A 5,000-nucleotide genomic window follows, 5' to 3' on the forward strand; every position below is an offset into this window, starting at 1 on the left:
GAATATACTGGAGTTAAATTCAAATATGCCAGTAGGCATCATCTCATTAGAAATATTATGGTAAACATGAAATTACACAGTTAAGGGCCTCTTCGTAAATATTTCTCAACAATTGTATACTACGAGGACCAGCAATTCTATAGCAGTTTTATATTCCTTAAAGTCACCTTCATTAAAAAAAGAAAAGAGAAAGAAATATGACAGCTGAAGAACCCTGAACATGTCCGAGAAGAAAATTAGCTCAAACAAACAACTTCAAATAGAAATGTTTCTATGCAAATGGTGATTGTTGAAGTGACGATGCGGGAGGTAGGGTTAATGGAAGGGCGGGCGGAGTAGTAACTGGAACAGCGAGAAGAGAGGGTGCGTAGGTGAGAAAGGGGGTTAGAAAGAGATAAATGGGATATGGAAGTACTGAATAAAATAAATGACGGAAGAAAATGTGGGGAAATGAGGTGAGCAGGGAGGCAGGATGGGAAAGAGAAATAGGAGTCAGAGGGGAAGATGAAGGGATGTAAAGGAGAAAAGGAAAGCGCGAATGAACTGTTGAGGTCGTGAAGGAAAGAAAAGCGAAGAGAGGATCAGGGGGTAGGAACGGTAAGATATTGTACAGAATATTATGAAATAGAAAAGGAAATGGTGACGAGGATGGAGGAGATGGAGTGAAAGAAGATGGAGAGAGAAAGAAGTTGGAAATAGGAAGGAGTGAAGATGAAAAACGAGCGAGATACGGGAGAGGCAGAGGGATAGGAAGAGGCAAAGGAAGGAAAGGAAGAGAGAGACGAAGTAGAGTAAAAGGGTAAGAAGGAGAGGGAGAGGAAGTGGGAAAGGGTGAGGGTGAGGGAGACGCAGAGGGTGAGGAAGTGGGAGTGGGAGAGAAGGGATTCGTGAGTCATGCTGTAGGGGGCTTCCCATAAATGCGCGCCGTCATTTTTTGCCAACGGATTCCCGGCTGTTCGTTGTTCAAAGGACGTCATATGACAACTTTCCCCGACCAGTACCTGCGACTTAAAAAAAGAAAAAAAAACACGAAAAAAAAAACGCTGTTAGTGGTGTCTTATGATTCAGTGGAACTTCATTTCCTCTAGTACCTGCTCGTCAAATGATAACTAGATACCAACTTATATTTGGCTCTCCATTACACGATAGGGATGTTGTTGCCATACGTACATCATCAAGTTCGCATAATTCTTCACGTACAGTATATTTATAATACTTCAGTTATAAAACAAATTCAGCACCTGTCAAGCTTATAACTACCGTCGCATTATCTGCACTGTTTAGCTAGAATTAAAATTACCCGCGAATTCAAAATTCACCAGACAACATAAATACTTTTGATTTATTTGAAAATTCTTTTCTAAGTTCTCAGTGAGTGTAAATAAAAGGTGCCTGAAGGTAGCTCTACTATTCTTTTAGTACAACAGCAACATGTTTACGAACTAGGAGATAAAGAGAGAATCTGCAGACTAAGAGATAGGTAGAGAGAAGCTGCAGAGACAAACAAACAAACAAACGGACACTTCCTCTGGAGACTTGCCCAGCTCATGCGCGCGAGGACTTCTTGCATCTGTTTTATGTTTGCTTGTGCCTTCATTTTGTGTGCATTTATATATCCTTTTATTTACCTGAATTGCATCTACATAATTATATTTTAAAAAAATATGTACGTTTGTCTCCGTGTCTTCAGTGATAAAAAATTACTTTGAATTTATTCGTAGTGTTCGCCAACATTTCTTCCATTTTATTCTACAAATCAATGTCAGTGCGTGGAAATTATATTTATTCTTATTCAACAAATATGTCCTCTGAGTTCCTTGCCATATCTTCACCATATTCTTTCATCCCATGCTAATAGATCTTTGTCAATATTGGCCTTAACTTTCAATATAATTATGTCGCCGCTTTCTCTTCTTCCGACTTATCCGACCTGCCGGATAGCGTAGGAATAATTTTAATTGCTGCTTTTAGTATTCCCTCTTTATTGTGTGTGTGGAACACTTTTCTTTTGTGTATATATATATATATATATATATATATATATATATATATATATATATATATATATATATTCCTATTAAATGCTAAAGCACAAGTGGCGTCAATGATTTTAAGAGAACATTTCTCTAACTCTCTGTATTTCCTTTTCTCTTCATATTTCAAACTCTGAAGGAAATAGTAAAAGGCTTCAGAATGTTGATTCATTTTACCGACAGCTGTTTCAACCATTACAAATGGTCATCTTCATCGTAATACAATACATCAATACAAACATGGGTAGGTTAGACAGATTCGGTAGGTTAGACAGATTCCCACCTCATGAGTGACTTCTCCCTGCCGTTTTCACTCGGCCTTATATACCCATGTTTGCATTGATGTATTGTATTACCCTGAAGATGACAATTTGTAATGGTTGAATCAGCTGTCGGTAAAATGAAACAACATTCTGAAGCCTTTTACTTTAGCATTTAATAGGAATTGTTTACGAGAAAGACTTTGCCCAATATATATGTATATATATATATATATATATATATATATATATATATACATATATATATATGTATATATATATATATATATGTATATATATATTATTGTTTAACAGATAGCCTTTCCTCACTTTTATCAAGTTTAAATTGATCTTCACTAATGTAATTTTCCACTTTATATACAGTTCTTACCTACATCCTATTGGTGTGTGTGTGTGTGCGTGTGCGCGCGCGTGTATGTGTGTTTACCTAATTATAATAGTGGAGCTACAATATTGGGGCATTTTTTTTCTCCATTCATCGAACTTTGCTTAAACATTTATTTTATTTTATACCGTACAGTTCACATTGTTTCTGCAAAATATTCTTTACTGTACTTCTACATTCATTTCATACTACCCAACATCTGTCCATACTTCTCTATATTTTTTTTACTGATAAATTATTGGAAAATGTGTTCGCTATCTCAGCTCGTGTTAGTGCCTCATCCGTTTTCTGTCAGTCAGAGAATTCCTGTCACTATTCTTCTGAAAGTCCTCTTTTCCTGTATGGCCACTTACGGATGTCTTATTTTTTCCTTAACCCAGTTCTTTAACCAATTTCCTTCCATTAAATCTTGCCAAATATATGTTTACAAGTTGTAGAAGTTTACTTGTAGCCATTTGTCTAAATTCCACGCAGTTTTGGATTTTTTTCGTGTAAAATGGAGAAGGAGAGTTGTAGCAATTGTCCACAGTAACGTTGGTTTAGATTTAGTAGTCCCTTGACTGTATGTGATACTAATTTCTATATTAAGGTGTTCTTACTAAGCAAGACAATAAATAAATAGATGAAATTAAAAAAATGAGACAAAATATAATTAAGCAGAATGAAATGATATAGAATAAAAATAATATAAAATGGAATAGAATAAAATAAAACAAAATAAAGATTACTAAAACGAAAATAAAATATAATAGAAATAAAATAAAACAATAAAATAATACAAAAAAACAATAAGAAGAAGAATATAAAACAAAAAATAAAATAATAAATGAAAAAAATAACGATAGCCTGAAAAGAACATACGAAGGATGTCACCTTGGGCAATGGATTATGGGAGGCAGCCTGGATGCGTAACCATTTTTGTCCACAAGAGAGCGTATCGGACGTTCGTGCGTGTGTCTGTTCGTAGGACTAGCCAGGCTGAAGGTTAAGTGTGGCTGTGCTCATATATTACGAATGAATGATCCAAAACCCGCCTGCTGTACACGGTAAATATTTTTATGTGCGTTCAAGCATCACTAAGACAATTTTTTGTTTTTGTTTTGCAATTAAGTAACCGACACTGTTTTGTTTTCAGCAGTGAACACAATCAAATAAACATTTGGTGATGAAGCACCTGCCCGTTGTGCAAATACAAGTAGCCCACGCGTTAAAAAAAATATTAAAGGTGGGCCTCACTCGGCCTCTCGTACCTTAGCGTTCGCAGCTTTGTCTTTCTTGTCCGCACCTGTGAAGAAAAATGCCAAAAATGCCCGATTATCACGTCGTACATTACACGTCTTCTGAGTGACTGGACATGTGCATGCCTGCATGTGTTTGCGTGTTTGTTTGTTTGATTTTTGTTTGTGTGTGAGAGAGATTCACCACGGCTTTGGATCACGTGTTGGAGCCGTGAGCAACATCTATTACCATCTCGGATGAGAGCTCAGATATGTGTGTGTGTGTATGTTCATGTGTGTGTGTGCGTGCGCACACGTGTGTGTATGTTCGTGTGTGTGTGAGAGAGAGCTCGCGCTTATGTGTGCGCGCGCGCTTGTGAGTGTGTGTGTGCGTGTGATATTTGTGGTGCAACATTAATAGATCTTCTTTATCTTGTCACTTCTAAACACCGCAAGCGTGTTACCTCTTTCTCTTCTTCCTTTCTAGTCCTATCTAATTCTGGCTTTGAGATTCATCCTCATTGTCTCACTTTGGAACTTACAAATCTATAGAACCTATAGACCAGCACGGAATCACATTTACATTGTGTCACTACAACAGGTAGAAGTTTCTTACTCTATTCTGATATACATTATATATATATATATATATATATATATATATATATATATATATATATATATATATATATATATATGCAATAAAAACACTAGGAGCGTGTGTTCACAAATGCGTAAGTAACCACTAGGAAAAGTAAACTAACGAAGCAGAGCGCTTTCGCATAATTACATCTTCAGTGCAGATACAAAGATTCCTTCTTTGTATCTGCACTGAAGATGTAATTTTACGAAAGCGCTCTGCTTCGTTAGTTTACTTTTCGTAGTGGTTACTTACGCATATATATATATGTATATATATATATATATATATATATATATATATATATATATATATGTGTGTGTGTGTGTGTGTGTGTGTGTGTGCGTGCGCGTGTGTGTGCGCGCGCGCGGTGTCTGGGCGGCGTTTGTATGTATCGTAAATGTGGGGACATGCCCTTGTATAATTGTAGTAAATATACTTACC

General features: G+C 36.2%; 1 protein-coding gene across 7 annotated transcripts in view; it reads right to left on the reverse strand.

The window, feature by feature from the left end:
* Positions 1-5,000, reverse strand: part of LOC143026415 (isatin hydrolase-like) — a 20,561-nt gene that overhangs the window by 14,901 nt on the left and 660 nt on the right. Inside the window, exon 2 of one of the 7 annotated variants that reach the window (XM_076186739.1) lies at positions 3,950-3,984. The exons of the other annotated variants lie outside the window; for them this stretch is intronic. The gene's annotated coding sequence lies outside the window, so the exon portion shown is untranslated. The remainder of the gene's footprint in view (positions 1-3,949; positions 3,985-5,000) is intronic. 7 annotated transcript variants of the gene reach the window in all.

Source organism: Oratosquilla oratoria, chromosome 6, assembly GCF_046742065.1.
Source record: "Oratosquilla oratoria isolate Oo_2021 chromosome 6, ASM4674206v1, whole genome shotgun sequence".
In the NCBI taxonomy this organism is placed as follows: domain Eukaryota; kingdom Metazoa; phylum Arthropoda; class Malacostraca; order Stomatopoda; family Squillidae; genus Oratosquilla; species Oratosquilla oratoria.